The sequence below is a fragment of the Mytilus californianus genome, unplaced genomic scaffold (genome assembly GCF_021869535.1).
Source record: "Mytilus californianus isolate M0D057914Y unplaced genomic scaffold, xbMytCali1.0.p SCAF_3, whole genome shotgun sequence".
Taxonomy (NCBI): Eukaryota; Metazoa; Mollusca; class Bivalvia; order Mytilida; family Mytilidae; genus Mytilus; species Mytilus californianus.
The window spans coordinates 129,328,464-129,348,544 of record NW_026262679.1 but is presented as its reverse complement, the minus strand read 5'-3'; the positions used below and the strand labels follow the sequence as shown (position 1 = coordinate 129,348,544).

General features: G+C 33.8%; 1 protein-coding gene and 1 long non-coding RNA gene across 2 annotated transcripts in view; one reads left to right on the top strand and one right to left on the bottom strand.

Moving 5' to 3' along the window:
• Nucleotides 1–20,081, bottom strand: part of LOC127736192 (multiple PDZ domain protein-like) — a 158,733-nt gene that overhangs the window by 12,523 nt on the left and 126,129 nt on the right. The gene's annotated exons all lie outside the window — the stretch shown is intronic.
• Nucleotides 1,529–4,730, top strand: LOC127736205 (uncharacterized). Its single transcript, XR_007998850.1, has 2 exons — nt 1,529–1,756; nt 3,992–4,730. It is a non-coding gene; the product is annotated as an uncharacterized LOC127736205 (long non-coding RNA).

The following is a 20,081-nucleotide window of genomic DNA, read 5'->3' as shown; positions in this document are numbered from 1 at the left end:
TGCGAATCCAGTTAGTTCATTTTCACTGTTGTATGCGAGTATGTCTATTGTAGAATAAAGGATGATGGGAAAAACTGCGTTTGTTTACTTTTTGAAAATACAAAATAATAGATTTGAATGTATGTTTTAACAGAATTTCATTAGAATAACTTTTTAATGTATAATAACAGGATTAAAGTAAAATAAAGTGTTATTTAAACAGCAGAATCCATAATATTGATTACTAAATGCGATTCATTTTAACTATAGATGCGATGAATTATTACTGTAAGTGCAATCATTTCTGATGTGGAATTTTTGGAAGTGCGATGAATTTTCATTGTCGTTTTATATGATTATTCGACATACAACAACTGAAAATAGTTTTTAAATGACTTTAATATTGATGATATTTACAATTTGAAATGCAAGCTAGTCGTAGATGCTTACTTGAATATACACGGGTATAACCACGTTCATATCATGAATATTCAAATATTGTTGGTGAGTTTGCTATTAGCTTGTCATGGTGTCAACGTATATTTGTTCCGCCTAACAGAAGTTCCACTGGAAACTTTGTTATAAACAATGTCATAATATCTATTCCTGTTGGAACAAATATTCTGTACTATTTATTCCGTTAGGAACATATACTGTAATATTTATTCCTGTGGAAATAATATTCCAGAATATATATTCCTTTTGGAACTTATATTATGAAGGAACTTCTATTCCGTGACAATGGATCCGAAAAAATTACTGGAGCAGAACATCCATGAATATAACGTTTTTCTACGACGAATTTTCTTTGAAAAGTTTTATAACTCGCTTAAAAAAGCTTTGAACATTTGTCACGCCGTGTCATACATATTTCTACCGTATTGATAGGCTTTTGCACAACGAACAGTACAAGAATGTACAACGAACGGTACTAAAGAAAGAAAACAAACTACAAAGAGAATGAATCGTACAGTGTAAAAAATTTTGAGGTCAGTTTTTCAAGTAAATGTCTTCAAATAAAATTAAAACAACGGGTTTCTCATTCGTATTGTGTATTTTATTTAACAACAACAAAGCACAAAATACACGGTCGCATTTAGTGAAAGAGCCAACCACCTATGCTCTATTTGTAGTTTAATCAAGTTTGAGTTACACATAGTGTTTGTTTCGCGATGTTTACAAGTAATTCACAGACCTGTATATTTGAAATAGTTACATGGTGTTCATGTAATATAAATGATATACAATGCTGTCAGGAGCAGTAAACTTTGTTTTCATAAACATTGAATACTAAACTGAACAGTTAGTCAATTAGTCTTTGGTGTAAATATAAGAACGGTATATCTACCAACAGTGCTTCGCGATGTAGCAATTAACGTCCGGACAATCTAATTAAAATATAGATCTCGGATTTCGTTATACTACGTTATACTACATACGAAGATCTAACAAGTACCCTACAAGGTTTCACTTTTGTGACCTTATATAACGTAATATTTGACCCCAGAAAGTATTTATATCGACTAATCAGAATGCTCCTTACAAACGCGACCTAGGAACATGTTGAAGATGGCGACGTAGAAATGGAAAAACAACATAGAAAATGCATTAACTGAAATTTTGCCTTAGTACAAAGTGAAAGAATTGAAATTTGAGAAGAGACAAATTTTGGAAATCAAAGATTGCATGGTCAGGCTTCCAACATGCTTCAAACGGGCTATGGAAAGAGTTTACATACCAGATATCTGCTACCCGATAATCAAGTCTGCATTCAAAGGTAAATTCTCGAAAATAGAGTATTAAAGGTTGACATTTTTCTGTCATTGGGCAACTTCTCGAGTGTTTATTAAAAAAAATCTGTGTGGAGGATTCACAGTGTACTTTAAAAAAACATGACAATATCCCAGAAAATACATTGCAAGTCTTCATTCTCCTAATTCTCCTACCAAAAAATTATAATTTACAAAGTCAATGAAGATATGGGATCAGATAAATCTAAATTCATTGGTAATAGTATATAAATCATAATGTCATCTTATTAATGATATTCTACTGTGTACTTGCAAAGATATACATGTATACTTATGCAGAAGAAGTTTTAATATCAGCATACTTTTTTTACTTCTGTCACACACTGATACATGTTGATATCATGTGGTGCTCCAGATAATTGTTAGGGGAAATTTTCTGCCAAGAAAGGAATTAATTGTTCACTATTCTTGGACTCGGCTACAGTGGGTCAGAATGGCAATTAGTGTTTCAGTGTTCATTAAATATTAGTTTAATGCTTTGTGAGAAAAATAACTTCATCCTGTTTATGTACATATAAAAAAGAAGATGTGGTATTATTGCCAATGAGACAACTCTCCACAAGAGACCAAATGACACAGAAATTAACAACTATAGGTCACCGTACAGCCTTCAACAATGAGCAAAGCCCATATCACACAGTCAGCTATAAAAGGCCCCGAAATGACAATGTAAAACAATCAAACGAGAAAAACTAACGGCCTAATTTATGTAAAAAAAAAACCGAACAAATAACAAGTATGTAACACATAAACAAACGACAACCACTGAATTACAGGCTCCTGACTTGGGACAGGCACATACATACAGAATGTGGCAGGGTTAAACATGTTAGCGGGATCCCAACCCTCCCCCTAACCTGGGACAGTGGTGTAACAGTACAATATAAGAACGAACTATAAAAATCAGTTGAAAGAGGCAAAAAGTGTTACTTTAACCGTTCCAGAACAAATGGTATAATTGCTGAATTTTTCGTTTCAATCTCTAACTTTAGTTTGCCTCAACCAAATGTTATGAAACTTATACACAATACTTATTACCAAAAAAACTCAGATCAAGCACAAATTTGGGAAGCATCACTTTTACCGTTCTTCAGTTATGTCGTTTTATAACTTTATATGATCTGCAAGAGTGGGCATCATCTGTGTCCTATGGACACATTCCCCATTTATTGTAGTCTTTTATACTCAAATATTTAGCTTTAACTACATGATTGAGTAACTTTGCAGAGGCAGATTTAGAGGGGGAGCTCAGGGGGCTCAGGCCCCCTTTTTTGGAAAAATTTGGTTGTTTATTTAGGGAATCACTGAAGCATGGCTGTACAGGCCCCCATTATGAAGAAAATTTCTGGGTCCGCCACTGCTTTGTTTTCATTTGTTACATTACTAGTATAAATAAGTTTGAAGACTTGATTAAGTAATTATGCTCTTGACTGATAGAATACTCTATCTTTAAATTCAACATGTCTAATACATATACTTGATCAATATATAGAACAAGACAGACGAGGCTATCTCTATCATAGTACATACATGTATGTTAAATTGTTCAGAAAACAACCAACCATCAAACAAAATCAATAGGTATCTTATAAGATTAATGTCTGGAAATGATGATGCTAAACAAAAAGTAAAAAATGTGAAATGAAATGAAATGAAATACAAGTTTAAAGATTTGTGTACAGATTCTGATAATAAATACATGTACGTACAAATTTGATTAGGGAATCCACACCTCAAGGACTAATCCCAAAAAGGATTACTCAAGGGCCAGTGTTTTTATTTCCCCAAAAAATGTTCAAAGATAAGAAGATGTGGATCCTAGAAATGGATTCACAGTGTCAATTTATAAATTTACTTTTAGATAACCTACATGTATATCTGTAAGTAACATTTATTAAATAAAACATTCAGTCATTAACCAGAGGAACATATCAATTAAAATGTGTTTGAATAAACACTAGTATTAAGTAACAGGGTATATGTACATGTAGGTAGGGAAAACCTAAACAAACATGCATGTACATTTTTTCTTCATCTTTTAGTCTGGAAAAGCTAGTAATAATTATTAAAGAAAAAAATTAAATGAGTTCCTCTGAAACGGATGTTAAATAATCTTAAATAAGCTTTATAATGGAGTCAGCATTGTTTTGAAATCAGAATATTCCATAAATATATTTAAATTGATATTTCACATGTTTCAGGAGCAGACATTCTTCCCTGGTCTATATAGCTTCATTGAAAGGAATCAGACACAGAAAGTTTGGGGAAATGAAATTGAGAGTCACTGTGAATAATTCACACACATGCTAGACATAAAGAAATGGCCAGGCACAGGCTCAGCTATAGAATCTGTATCAACTGGAAGCAACAGCATTTTCATCAGAAAACTAAAAAGGATGTGAAAAACATGAAACATGCATTTGGAAATGTTCAGCCGCCAAACAAATAGATATGCCAGGAAATGCAAATTGTTTGCTAATATAAATGTCAATGATGTCTGTACAAAAGCAAAGATATAAAAGCCTTTTTCATTTATACATGTAACAGTCATATACAATACAGATTTAAGACCATCAGACAATCTTTAAATCTTTGGAAGCCACAGTACCTAGTCCAAGACATTCCATATTTTCAACTCGTTATGAAGACATATTTGACCAATCTGGTTTCCATTTATAGAAGTTTAAAAATAAGTTTTACATGTACATGACATGATGATCACCAGCAATGAAGGTGATATAGGATATAATATTCAAAGTAGAGAAGTATAAAGTGAATTTGAACCTCCCACCATAATAGCATTCTGCACATTTTGGATCACATATGGATCAAGCTGTTGTACTTGTGAACTAAAAGATTGCTGCTTGGTTGTTGTCAGGTACATTGTACATGTTGACAGTGCTATACGTCTATTAAATAAAATGCAGTTCAGAACAGTTATATTTTAGTAATAGATAGATTTCTTCTGTCTTTATTTGAACGGATAAACCAGATAATTAAAAAAAAAATTTCTGACAACTATGTCTGTTCTGGAACTGAAGACTACCTTCACTTTTTGAATCTTCCTTGTTCATTTTCCTCCAGATAAATTACTGACTATCACCATGAGGCTTATAACATGTATAAGTAGGCTTAATTCCTCAAAGGTCTCCAGTTATGTCCTGTCTGTGACAAAAGTTTCAGAATACAAGACATGCAAGACATGAAATGCTAATCGGACAACAACATTTACTATTTATATGAAGTTTTATATTTCAGAGGGTAGAAATCATGGATTTGTCATACTTAAAATCATAATCATGATAATGTATAAGGAATCCTTATGTTTAGAAGTTTCTGTCAAGACATATGTCCATTGTCCTTATTCCATTTTCATTGTTCAGTGCTCCTTAAAAAACTACATGTGTAGTGATTTTATCGAGTGAATTTGTGGCATATTATAAGTAATACGATATTTGGTATACATGTATGGGATCAAAGGTTTACATGTGTTGTCAGACGGGGTTCAACTTGTCTCTCAATTTTTTGTCGAGCCCCGGGTTCTCATTAAGGCGAGTCCTGGACTCATCATAATCAGTCTGGACTCATCATTTTCAAAACTTGCGAGTCCCAAGATGCATGAAAATTGTAAAATGTTGTATCAACTGAGCACATACATGTATATCACCATTTTATCACAAAAGTTAAAAAATAATCTAAATTTTGTGTAATTAGGGATAGTGATGCGGCGGCGTTAACTCACTTCTTAAAAGCTTAATATTGCAGAAGGTAGAAGATCTGGATGCTTCATACTTTGTATATAGATGCCTTATGATATGAAGTTTCCGTCTGTCATATGTCTATTGTCATTGACCTCATTTTCATGGTTCAGTGACTACTTGAAAAAAAAGTTCAGAATTTTTGTAATGTTAATTTCTCTCTTATTATGAGTAATTGGATAACTATATTTGGTACATGTATGTGCGTACCTTGCAAGGTCCTAATGCCTGTCAGACAGTTTTCATTTGACCTCGACCTTGTTTCATGGATCAGTGAATAAGGTTAAGTTTTCATGGTCAAGTCCATATCTCAGATACTATCAGCAATAGGTCTACTATATTTGGCGTACATGTATGTAATGATTGTAAGGTGTACATGTCCAGCTGGCAGGTGTCATCTGACCTTGACCTCATTTTCATGGTTCAGTGGTACTAGTTTAGTTTTTGTGTTTTGGTCTGTTTTTCTAATACTGTATGCAGTAGGTCAACTATATTTGGTGTATGGAAATATTTTACAATGTACATATCAGTCTGGCAATCAGTCTGGCAGGTATTATTTGACCTTGACCTAATTTTCACGGGTTCATTGCTCAATGTTAAGCTTTTGTGTTTTGGTCTGTTTCTCTTAAACTTTAAGCAATATGTCAACTATATTTGGTGTAAGGAATGATTGTAAGGTGTATGCATGTATGTATGTCTGGTAGGTATCATCTGACCTTGACTTCATTTTCATGGTTCATTGGTCCATATGGAATTTCCATGGTTTGGTCTGTTTGTTTTATACTACAAGCAATAGGTCATCTATATTCTGTGTATGGAATGATTGTATTAAAGGTGTACATGTATTTCCCCCTTGGTTTATCTGACCTTGACCTCGTTTTCTTTGATCATAAATGTTAATGTGATACTTGTAGTAAAACTTTATAAGTAGGACTATCAACATAAAATCAATGGTCAGTATAGTTATTAGTAGGCGAGACATTTCAGCGTGTGCACTCTTGTTTCAACTTATAAGTCTACAGATATCTAAATAAAAAATTAAGGTATATACATTAGGTAAAAATAAAATCAAACAAAAGACGGTGTTCATGTGACCCCAACCTCATTTTACCCATCAGTGATTAAGGTTATTTTTTTGTGCAAATTAATATATATTGTGGTTAATTCCATTTCTCAGATTCTACACAATGTATATAAAGCAGAAGGTCAAAGTTTACATATGAACAAAAAGAGATACTATACATGAAACGTTTATATATATGTTAATGATGATGGATAGCTGCTTACAGTCCAGTGGCAAATTAATATGCATATTCAGGACAAGAATATGTTTATGTGATGTGAATAATAACCCTGCTTTGTTATAGACCGACAGCAACTAAAATAGCAAAAAATAACTAAATGACATCTAGAATGAAACCTACATGTATATATAAGGCTTCAATAGAAGGAAAGGCAATTGTCTATGCAATATGTCAAGCTCTACTCTTTAATGTGTCTATAAAAGAAGTGAATTAATTCAGCAGAAATATCTTGTTCATTGTGTCTGTGATAATCATTCATGTACATGTACATCACATCACTGCATGTACAAAAATGTACCACATCTATTTTATATAGATCTGTCATATGCATTTAATACACAATTCTGAAAATAAAAAAAATAAAAACTATAGGCCATGCAACATGTACTACAAGTATACAACAGGGTTTATACTTGGTACAGGCACATGAAATGTGATTGAATTTAATGAAATAGTTTTTGTGTCACCTGAGACCATTGTTGCAAAATGTGACACTTAGGGATTACAATCAGCATAATTGTGCAGCAGCATAAACTGTTTGAATAAAGTCTGATATTTCAGAAGATAGATGACCTGGATGTTTTATACCTTGTACACAGATACATTTTTGTGTACCTTATATGTGTAGTCACTAAGTTTCTGTCCAACACATGTCCATTGTCCTTGACCTAATTTTTATGGTTCAGTGACTGCTTGATTAAAAATTATGCTTTTTTTTCTCATTTGAAATTTTCACTTTACAAATGTATTATCTCAGATTCTATAAGCAATAGGTCAACTATATTTGGTGTATAGAATAATTGTTAGATGTACATGTGCATTTTGGATTAGCAGTTTTTATCAAACCTTGACCTCTTTTTCATGGTTCATTCTTTAGTTGTTGTGGTTAAGTCTATTTCTCAAACTAGCAATAAGGCCTCTACATTTGGTGTATGGAATGATTTTAAGGTGAACATGTCCAACACAGGCATTTTTTTCTGACCTTGACCTTTTTCATGATTTATTATTTGTGATTTTGGTCTATTTTGCAGACACTTTGAAGCAATAGGGCCACTATATTCTGTGTATGACTTCTGCAGCCCTTCTATGTCAAGTATATATTGATCTTAAAAAATGACAGGTTATTGATAATTTAGTTTATTGCTTTAATTTCAAATTTAAAAATTTGATTAAAAGGTAAAAAAAGCTAGAATTTTCATTTTGGACTAAGGGAGCTACCATTTGATTTTTATGGGGGGGTGGGGGCTAGGATGAAAAATTTTGTCCTGCATTTTTTTTAGTTGTAATATCTGTCCTGCCTTTTTATTTTTCACTCTATTCGGTCCTGCCTTTTTTTTAAGTTTATCCTGATTTTTTTTTTACCTAAATTGTCATCCTGAGGCCATAAAAAGGAATATGTTTGTTTGCCCTAACCCTATCTACCCATATAATAGCTGCCTACTCAAAATCTTTTATTGTCCTGATGTGAAAAAGTTTTTTTTTTAATCAGATAGGCATGAAGACTAAAAATCATCGGACGCTTCAATTACTCTTTAGAGAAAAAAAAGAAAATGCCTACCTACCTACCCACTGTCTCTACCTTTGGGTAGGGTTTGGTCAAACCAAAATATTTTTAAGTGTGGCTTGACTTTTTTTTTGCAAGTGTCTCATCCTGCCTTTTTTTTACTCAAAACTCCTGTCCTGCCTATTTTTTTCAAATTTCATCCTAGCCCCCCCCCCCCTAAAAATCAAATGGTAGCTCCCTATATAACTTTTTTTCAAATTAACTTGGATTTTAATAAAATTCTATCAATCATATATTGATCTTACAAAATGCAAGGTTATTTGGAAGGCAGGTTTATTGGTAACTGTAAATGTAAGGATTTATTTAAAAGGTAAAAAAGCAAGAATTTTCAGTTCGAGCTAAATTCGCAGCTATCTAAATCATATATTGATATTACAAAATGCCTGGTTATTAGTCCCCTACCGTCAAAGTCGAAGGGGACTTTAGGTTTGCACTCCGTCCGTCTGTCTGTCTGTCCATCCGTCAGTCTGGCAAATCAGTTTTCCACACTTTTTTTCTTCGTGCTTGAAGATATTGATTTGGTTTTTGGTGTATTGTTTTATCATGACAAGTTACAGATCAAGTTCGAATTTTATTTATCAATTATTATGTCAATGATAGACTAGGATTGGTTTTTTGTATATATGTATCTGCTACAGCATGGGAATTGTATAGGAAATACACATGTATTTAAATATATAGCCTACTACCTAAGATTTTTTTCTTACTAGATACAAAATAAAAGAGCCCACCCACCCTGACAGTTCACAAAAATTCGTACAGTAAGGCACCTCTAGTAGACTCGACCAACTGAGCTAAAAAAAACTTCACCAGAGCAGCTAATAGAGGACAGTTTTTTTTTCTTGTATGCAAGCCAAGGGGGGTGCTTGTGGCGCTAAACATATATATGTATGGTTTATCAATGCTTAGACTTTTTACATGTCCCATTCAAACTATGCATAGTTTGCACCCCCTTATCAAAATCCTTGATCCACGTCTGGCAGAGGGAAGCAGTCAGGGGCGGATCCAGCCATTTATAAAAGGGGGAGGGGTTCCTAACCCAGGATAAAGAGGGGGGTTCCAACTATATGTCCCCATTCAAATGCATTGATCGTCAAAAAAGGGGGGTTCCAACCCCCGGAAGCCACCCCCCCCCCCCCCCCCCCCCCCGGGATCCGCCACTGGCAGTGCTATAGTGTACAGTTTAACAGTGTTTACTGTACTCTTTAATTTCCACGATTACGAACCGACCTCAAGTCATAAAGCATATGAGGCACATCTGAAAACATTGACAAACGTCACATATTTCAAATATTCATGGCTATAGTTACAATATGACGACGAAAGAGATTTAAAAACTATTTCCAAACGATTAACAATCGAAGCGATAAATTTTCAGTCCCATTTTTTTATTTTTGGATACCCTCGGGACCTTTCAATGAACCTCATTCAAGTAAATATGTTCCGCGTGCGCTGTTCAGATTGGATAACTAGAATTCTGATTGGTTGAAAAAGTCACATGGAAAATCCTTCAGAAGTGAAACCTTATACGGGTAGTTGTTAGATCTTCGTATGTAGTATAACGTAGTATAACGAAATCCGAGATCTATATTTTAATTAGATTGACGTCCGGAATCAACTGTACGGCGGTTATACCCCGTGGTATAGAACCATTTAAACATGTAACAATAAACTGTTTTCAATATTTCTTTGTATTCTCACAATTGCGTATTGGCTTATTTGTAACACCGACATATAAGAAATTCAAGTATATTTAAGGTGACTCGACTGTTGCTCGAACTTTCTTTACTGTATAAAATTTATACACAATGGCATGATAAATACAATTATCCAGTCATCCAAGCGTCATTTGTTTGTGCAAGATGAAAACGTTTCCACTCATTCAATTGTGAAATGAAGATCGTTTTGTGAATGCTCTTTGTTATCTCAAATGCATCCATAAGAGCTATTTTCCTGACGCTTGTAGTTTAAAGGTTTGATTGGATTGCTTGGTTTGTTTGTATAAACGTTTGCTCAATCTTAATTACAATGCTTTGGCAACATTTACACAATCAAGGCCAACCACACCCTTTAACTACAAGCATTAGGAAATTAGCTCTAATGACGTTTAATTTATTAGTATGCGATGTAGATTTAAACCGAAACAGAAACTTTGCTTTTCCGGTGACTTGGATTGGCTTAACTGTCCAAGATATATATATCTAATGATGACGTGTCATAGGAAAGAATAAATTTTATCCTACATATAGATCAGGAAAAATTATTTGAGAAAATAGAATTGACTATATTAGCAATAAATACCATGTGTAAGGAATTTATTGATAAATTACCTCAGACTTTCACTCACTAAGTATGCATATATAATCAATCCTTCTGACTTCATAAATTTTGTTAGAGAGTCGGCTGAATTAAGACTTTATATAATGAAAATTAATTAATTTCCTTCTGTGAAAATGCATCGCATATACAATAGAAATGAATCGCCCTACAGTGAAAATGAAAGTCTAGTATCATTATTCGACAGTAAACATGAATCGCATAACGAAAACAGCATAGTGGAATTTGATTCAATATTAACAAGCTGAATATCAAAACCTGTTTTAAGTTAAACAACATTAATAATTATGTTAAAAGGTACATTTTTCTACAAATGAAACTTAACTGCTACTATTAAATCTCTTGCACGATCTGTTCGTGAACTATTCTTAATATTTATCTATTTGTGTATCAATTTTGCACCTGGATGGCTGTAGGCGCGATGAAAACCCGTCCGCATCTCATACCTATATCATGAATTTATAAAAACAGTACACATTATATATTATTTATTATTTTATTCAAAAATCTTGAATTTGTCGTCTGTTTATTTATCATTCTACATCAGAAATTCATCACGGATACAGTAAAAATGACATTTTAGGATTTGCACATTACATACACTGTTAATACAGTAACATTAATAAGTCCTCACACACTACATGCAAACTTTTGTTGTTAATAATTAAGGGTGAAATAGTTAGAAACACTTAAGTTACCTTTATAATATACAATTCTGTCTTGTGATGAACATATGTGCTTTATGGTCGTCAGAACAGAATTAAGTTCCACTCTCTTAGCTGACATCTTACAGATTTAAACTAAACAAAACTGAACAAAAATAAATCCTTTCTCTTACATATATTTGTTATGACAAACTTATCGCTGTTAGTTATCACAGTGAACACTGTTCGGTATTTTCAAAGTATGTTTGACTAAATGAACAGTTAACATGGACGAGGCTGTTAAGGCTAAAAAAAAAATACATTTTGCTTCTGGGTATAAAATATCTTGGGACAAACGATCTATACTTGCCATGTCGAAATCATGAAAAATATAACAATACGTTCAGATTCAGTTCCAAAGCGTGAAGTACGTTAAAATTTCAAAATGTCATAATGCAGACGTATGATATGATAAGGTGCTTTTTCTGGTTGCAGATTTATTTGCTGCAATTCATATGAAGCCTTCTTCTATATTGGAAAAGGGAAATATGCTCGATATACTTACTGGGCCTGTGATGAGACGAGTAAAGCTTTAAATGTTCTTCTTGACAATATTTATGTGCGTTTCGGCAATAAAGTTTATCGACGGGTTGTAGGTATTCCTATGGGCACCAAATGCGCCCCTTTGATATAGCAGACTTGTTTTTGTATTGTAATAAATCGCTTTTTATGACCAAACTCATAGTAAAGATTCGTCTGAATCATATTTAAGTTATGAATTTAAAAACACTTACTGTAACCTTTGTGATATATTTGCTTTGAATAACTCAAGAATTTTCTAATTTTACTGCGGAAATTAACCTAAGGTACTTACTTTAAATAAATTTATCACAGACAGCAGTAATCATCCTTTATCCAGATTTCACACGGGAAACTACACACAAAAAATTTCGACAAAAGAGACGATTTTTCTTTCCCGATTATTAATCTTCCTTTTTGGGACAGTGATGTTCCTTTGGCTCCTTAATTCACCATGGTCATACGGTGTGTTTATTGTCTTTTTTTGTTGTTGTTAGGGATGAGGAATGGATAAATATCCTGCCACGTCCGGTCTGTGTTGATCTGATGAGTTAAGCCTTTTTCAGCTGATTTTTATAAATAAAAAAAAAGACGTGGTATGATTGCCAATGAGACAACTCTCCACAATAGTTTGTTCTTATGCTGTGCTGTTACACCACTGTCCCATGTTAGTGGGAGTTTTGAGCGCTAACAAACATGTTTAACCCCACAACATTCTTTAAGTGCCAGTCCCAAGTCAGGAGCCTGTAGTTCAGTAGTTGTCGTTGATTCATGTCTTGTTATATTTATTTTTCGTAAATTGTTTTGTTATAAACTAGGCCTTTAGTTCTCTCAATTGAATTGTTTCATATTTTTCATGTCGAGGCCTTTTATAGCCGACTATACGGTATGGGTTTTTCTCATTGTTGAAGGACGTACGGTTGCCTATAATTGCTGACATCATCTTCATTTGAATTTGGTTGGATAGTTGTCTCATTGGCAATCATACCACATCTCCTTATTTTTATAAAACTGACACCAAAGGTGGGGGTAGGGTATAGAAATATGGCACCTCTGAATTTCCCCGTCCGACAATAAACCCATGCCGAAGGCTGCATGGCATTTACTCGGATATGCGAAATTAATTATAAATACGTGGGATCAGAATGGGGACATTTCATCTAGAACATACCTACTGGATTCATTGTTAAATGAATATACACGGAATATTTGCCACTAGACATTAATCAAACTTGAAAAAAGCCTTTTTCATCTTGGATGGGGGTCTTTTATTTTTTTATTTTTTTATCTTTGTCTCGCCTGTGACGAAAGTCGCGGAAAGCGAGATATAGGGATTGCTTTCCCGGCCGCACGACGGCTCCGGCGTCAACAATTGTTAATTTTTCTGCTTAAGTTAGTTTGATAGGAACTACTTGGGATAGATTATTAATATTTACTAGAAGTTGCATTACTATCAGTACATATCAGTTTGACGACTATTTCGAGGCCTTGTCCCCTAAGTCATGGTCCAGTGACTTTGAATTAACAAGCAATTTTCAATGTTAAGTTTTCTGCTGGAGTTAGTTTGATAGGATCTACTTGTGAAAGATCAATGATATTTTGTATGAAGTTGCATTACTATCAGTACAAATCTGTTTGACGACTATTTTGAGGCCCTGCCCTAGGTCATGGTCCAGTGACTTTGTTTTATTTAGCAAATTTCAATGTTAAGTTTTCTGCTTCAGTCAGTTTGATAAGAACTACTTGAGACAGATCAATGATATTTTGTATAAAGTTGCATTACTTTTAGTACATCTCAGTGTGTCGACCATTTCTAGGCCCTGCCCAAAAGATCATGGTCCAGCGATTTTGAATTAATAAGCAATGTTGCTGTCCATCAGATTGTCTTTTTCTGAATTTTATGTGGACAGGCGAGACATATCTCTGTGTCAACAGTTTATTTATACCATTTTTCTCTATTCTTTTTTCATTTTGCCTATTATTCTCTATTCTTTACTATGTTTGCCTATTTTCATCTATTCTTCATTTTTTGCCCCATTTATTCTGCAATTTTGACCCATTTTTCTGCTTGAATAATCCCCTCCCAAGCAGCATTGCGGTCTTTGATCTGAACTGATGTCTTGAACTCCTTTGCCTCACTAGAAATAAGGGTCAAGCTACGCCATTGTTCTAACTGTTACATAACGAGTGGGTGTGTTATACTTTGTTAAATTTCAAAAATTATCTCCCTTTAAAAATTTCAATTTAAAAAATAGGAAATATAAAGGGTGTATTAAGTCTTATTAACTTTATGACATTAAAATTTGACTTTTGTGCTTTCATATTTGTAAATCATGACATATAAAAATACGAAGATGTGGTATAATTGCCAATGAGACAACTCTCCACAAGAGACCAAATGACACATACATTAACAACTATTGGTCACCGTACGGCCTTCAACAATGAGTAAAACCCACACCGCGTAGTCAGCTATAAAAGGCCCGAAATGACAAATGTAAAACAATTCAAACGAGAAAACTAATGGCCTGATTTATGTAAAAAATAATGAACGAAAAACAAATATGATATACAGCAACAAACGACAACCACTCAGTGAATTACAGGCTCCTGACTTGGGACAGGCACATATAGAATGTGTGCACGTTTGCCCATAGGTGCTTGAGGACGCTATAGTCGAGTTTCACGTTGATAGTAAACATGCATATTTATAGTAAAAATATGGTATATTGGTATATATATATGTAGGACTCAAATCTATGGTGGGTTCCAAATTCATGGCAGATTCCTAATCTATGGCAAATATGACGTCACAAACGCCATACAAATCATAAATCTATGGCAGTTTTTTGTTTTCTCCAAATCTGTGGCAGATTTTGATATTACGTAATTTTCCGGGAAAAAGAGTAAACTATAATGTTCACGACGCCGCTAACGATGACGGTTTTGTTATATAAAAGGAAAAGAAAAGGCCAGTTTTCGAGGACCCTTATCCATAAATTAAAATATATTTCAAAATTCGGTTATACTGTAACGGAAATCCTTGGATTCTATCTGACGCAGCTCAAGTGTATTGTTGTTTAATAGTTGTTTTTTTTATATTTGTAAAATGTAAATCAAAAACAGATATTTAACACGGGACTCACAGATTTTTACAAACAAATACACAGGGAAACACTTTCTGCTTTCCCTCTAGAAAAATTTGCTAATGGTGTAAAGAAAGATGTGACCTTTTATCCAGAGGAGGAACCATATGTGCAGTACCGTCCTAATCCCGCGATGAATAAAGTCACCGCTGTTTTTAGAAGCGGATATTTTAGGAAAGAAATTATAGTAAATATTTAGTGTTTACGGCTGGCAAAGTATATAAAGTGAGGGATGAAATTACACGATACCTCTTTGACTTAAATTGTCATCGGTTACCCAAAATTTATTAACGCTCAAATAAATATTATGTAAAAATTCAAACTGTTTAATTCTTTTTATACAAAATGCTTTCTTGTTTGTTACGGGACTTCAAATTTCGGTTTAATGAATGGGTTAAACATGTGCAATGCACAGAGTAGGAAATGCTTATTTTCCCGGGGCACATCATTTCAATCCTGAAGTCTGTATTAGGGTATATCACTTCTTCACTTAGGAAATTTTGTGCCATCACGATTTGGTTCACCATTCCGAAATGTTCATTTCACAAATGGTTATAGACATGCTCTCGTTGTCGTACATTTCCACTTGTTTAAGACAAGCTATTGGTCATATATGTACTGACTTGTGCTCCATTTGCACAAAATCTGCCATAGATTTGGAAACAACAAAAATCTGCCATACATTAGGAAACTAGAAAATTTGCCATAGATTAGGATTCTAAAAAATCTCCCACAGATTTGGGATGGCATGACGTCATATTTACCTTAGATTAATAATCTGCCATAGATCTGGAACCCACCATAGATTTGAGTCCTACATATATATGGTACAAATAAATGATATATATTGAAAAATCTAGGATTTATGATAATAAGGGAGAGACTATGGGGGCTCATAACAGGATCCTGTCCTCAATCACCTATGCGTTTGCCATGTATTTACCGAGGTGACATGCTGTTTTGTCATAGTATGCGATGCTATTATGTATTTGTATGTATTTACTGTGGTGACATGCTGTTTTGTCATGGTATGCGATGCTATCATGTATTTGGATGTATTTACTGTGATGACATGCTGTTTTGTCATGGAATGCACAGGCTCTTGTCTCAGAAAAAAATTTCAAGGTATACAAGAAATTTTTTTCTGAGACAAGTGCCTGTGATGGTATGCGATGCTGTCATGTATTTGGATGTATTTACTGTGGTGACATGCTGTTTTGTCATGGTATGCGATGCTATTATGTATTTGGATGTATTTACTGTGGTAACATGCTGTTTTGTCATGGTATGCGATGCTATCATGTATTTGGATGTATTTACTGTGGTGACATGCTGTTTTGTCATGGTATGCGATGCTATCATGTATTTGGATGTATTTACTGTGGTGACATGCTGTTTTGTCATGGTATGCGATGCTATCATGTATTTGGATGTATTTACTGTGGTGACATGCTGTTTTGTCATGGTATGCGATGCCATCATGTATTTACTGTGGTGACATGCTGGTTTTTCATGGTATGCGATGCTATCATGTATTTGAATGTATTTACTCTTTTTAATGTACTATCCTGTGTTTGAGTATTATTTACATGCACTTTCATATCTCCCTTCGAAGACAGAAGATACAATCGTGACTTTTACCTTCTGTATGGTTCCCTTGGTGGCCTTCGGCTGTTGTCTGCTCTATGGTCGGGTTGTTGTCTCTTTGACACATTCCCCATTTCCATTCTCAATTTTATTCCCATACAATGTCCGGTCAAAACCGTTTTGTCTTTTGACGTCAAGAAGATTAATTGCCAATGGATGGTGTTTCATGTATCATCATGACCTTGAACTAACTTTAAGATCAAAATGGCTGTTTTAGGGGCATATTCTTATTATGAACAGAACTTTTTATCCTTAGGCAAAGGCTTGCCTTCTGATTTTTGGCATATGGGACGACGTATAGTGTACATGTGACCTTGACGTTTGACCTAAAGGTCAAATAATTAATTTCTAAGTCATTCTTCCAGCCAAAGGCTTTTAAGTAAGACATTTTCAGTACACATAAGGGTTTAGCCCTGAGGTCAGATCCTGTCCCTTACTTAATAAATTGTTAGATATTTCAAAAATTGTTGAGAACTCAACCACTAACTATATATTTTCTACATTGCAATAAGCCCTTTCTTATGCACGATTGTCCGTGGTGATATACCCCACCCCTTCATTTCTTTAACTGATAGCTACAATGTATCTTGAAAACTGTTTTGATCCTTTCCACTAGACAATATATATTCTCAATTAAGACCTTTTCATTGCACCATTTGGTTTTTTGGTGCACCACCCACCCCCTTGATCTTTATTGCTAAATACATGGAGGGAATTGTTCAAATTACCACCCCTAAATATTCTAAATTGCCTTTCTATTACACCATAGATTTTATCAGGGGCTTGTTCCTCGCAAGAAGCAAGAGTACCTAGACATTTTTGTAGATATTTTATTGCTATTCATTTTAGTGACCTGTTTACGTTTCTGTTTAGCTATATTTTTCAAAAGACAAAACAAGAGTGCACATGCTGAAATTTCCTGCCTGCTTTACTGTCATGATTGAATTTCAAAGCATACACCGAATATAATAAGACTATTGCTTATGGTATCTGAGAAACAAACATAATTACGAAAATTGGACATTGAACCATAAAAATGAGGTCACGGTCAGATGAACCCTGTGAGGCAACATGCAATCATTCCATACACCGAATATAATTGACCTATTGCTAATAGTATCTGAGAAACGGAAATAACTATAAAAAATAACATTAATTAATGAACCATGAAACTGAGATCAAGGTCAGTTGAACCCTGCCAGACAGACATGTTAACCTAACGATCATTCCATAAACTAATTTGAGTTGACCTTTTGCTTATAGTATCTGATTAACATAAACCATAAACACTAAACATTGACCAAGGAACCATGAAAATGAGGTCAAGGTCAGATGAAATCTGCCAAACATACATGTACACCTTACAATCTTTCCATTCACCAAATATAGTGGCCCTATTGCTTATAGCATATTAGAAATAGACCAAACTGGGAAACTTGAAGACAAACATGTTCACCTAAGGGAACGACCATTTAACTTCAAGGGGAGGGGGCGGGGGTAATGTTTTTTTCCTAAAAAAAATAATCTGAACCCAAATTTGATGAAAAAAAATATTTGTGGTCAAGCAGATGACAAAAAAAAAGTCCAGATTTTCCCCATACCTTATGTTAAATTTTGAAAAAAATAATTTGATTGATAGCATAAAAAAACTGAAATAAAATGTTTTGGCGCGAAAAAAAATTTCTGACTCAGACAAAAAAATGTAACAGTTAAATGGTTGCTCCCTAACGATCATTCCATAAACTTATTATAGTTGACACATTACAGCATTGCTTATAGTATCTGATTAACATAAACCATAAAAACTTAACATTGTCCAATAAACCATGAAAAATGGTCAAGGTCAGATGAAACCTGCCAGACAGACATGTATGCCTCACAATCATTCCATCCCCAAAAACAGCTGATCTATTGCTTATAGTATCTGAGAAGAAATACTTGACCACGAAACTTAACCATGATAACTGATTCATATAATGAGGCCAAGGTCAGGTGTATCCTGTCTGATTGACATGTAGACCTTGCAAGGATCCTATATACCAAATATAGGTATAATATTACTCATAATAAGCGAGTATTTCACATGAAAACAAAACTTGTTTTTTCAAGCAGTCGCTGAACTATGAAGATGAGGTAAAGGACAATGGACATATGACAGACTGAAACTTTGTAACGTAAGGTATCTGCCTACAAGGTATGAAGCATCTAGGTCTTCTACCTTTTGAAATATAAAGCTTTATACAAATAGTTTACACCAATGTCGCCGGATTGTAATCCCTATGTCAGGCATTTTGCGCCTTTCGTCACAGGTGAGACAAAAAAAATAATTTAGTCCAAATCATCACATAAGGACTAAAACTCCAAGGACTCAATTTATGGTTTCAGTCATGTTAGCATTTATAGAACTTATGTAAGTGATTTTTGCTGTCTATATCTCTTTAATTTTTATCTATCACCATAATTATGTCATTATAGTTTAAGATAATAGAAAAATGCTAAAATTAATCAATTTTTTTTAGGAGTAATAACTCCTAGAAGTCCTATGCAGAGACATATATACACATGTGTATATATGTCTCTGTCCTATGATTGTTACTGTGATGTTAGCATTTTTTGTCAATTGAATATTGCTGATATTATTGCATACAAATTTTGTTTGATCTAACATGGTTTTTATACGCCCGTCAAATTTTTGTCCGTCTGTCTGTCCGGCGTAAACATGTCGCACCGTAACTTGAGAATGACTTATCCAAATTTCATTAAACTTAACATAGTTGTTTCTTATGATGGTCAAACGATCTGTATACTTTTTGGTGAAAATAAGATTAAAACTTTTTGAGTTACGGGACTTAGTAACTAAAACAGGTGTGTGGTTTTTTTTCACATGTCATGTCGTATCTCAAAAACAATTTATGTTTATTGCTTAAAACTTTACACACTTCTTAGTTATATTAACCTGAAGATCTGTATACTTTTTGGTGATGTTTCAAAATTTTATTTTTGAGTTATTGAGTATTTTGTAAAAAAAGGGGGAGGGGTTTTTCACATGTAGCGCCGTATCTCAAAAACAATTTATGTTTATTGCTTAAAACTTTACACACTTCTTAGTTATATTAATCTTAAGATCTGTATACTTTTTGGTGATGATTCAAAATTTTATTTTAAGAGATATTGAGTATTTTGTTAAAAAAGGGGGAGAGGTTTTTCACATGTCGCACCGTATCTAAAAAACAGTTTATGATTATTGCTTAAAACTTTACACACTTCTTAGTTATATTAACCTGAAGATCTGTATACTTTTTGGCGATGTTT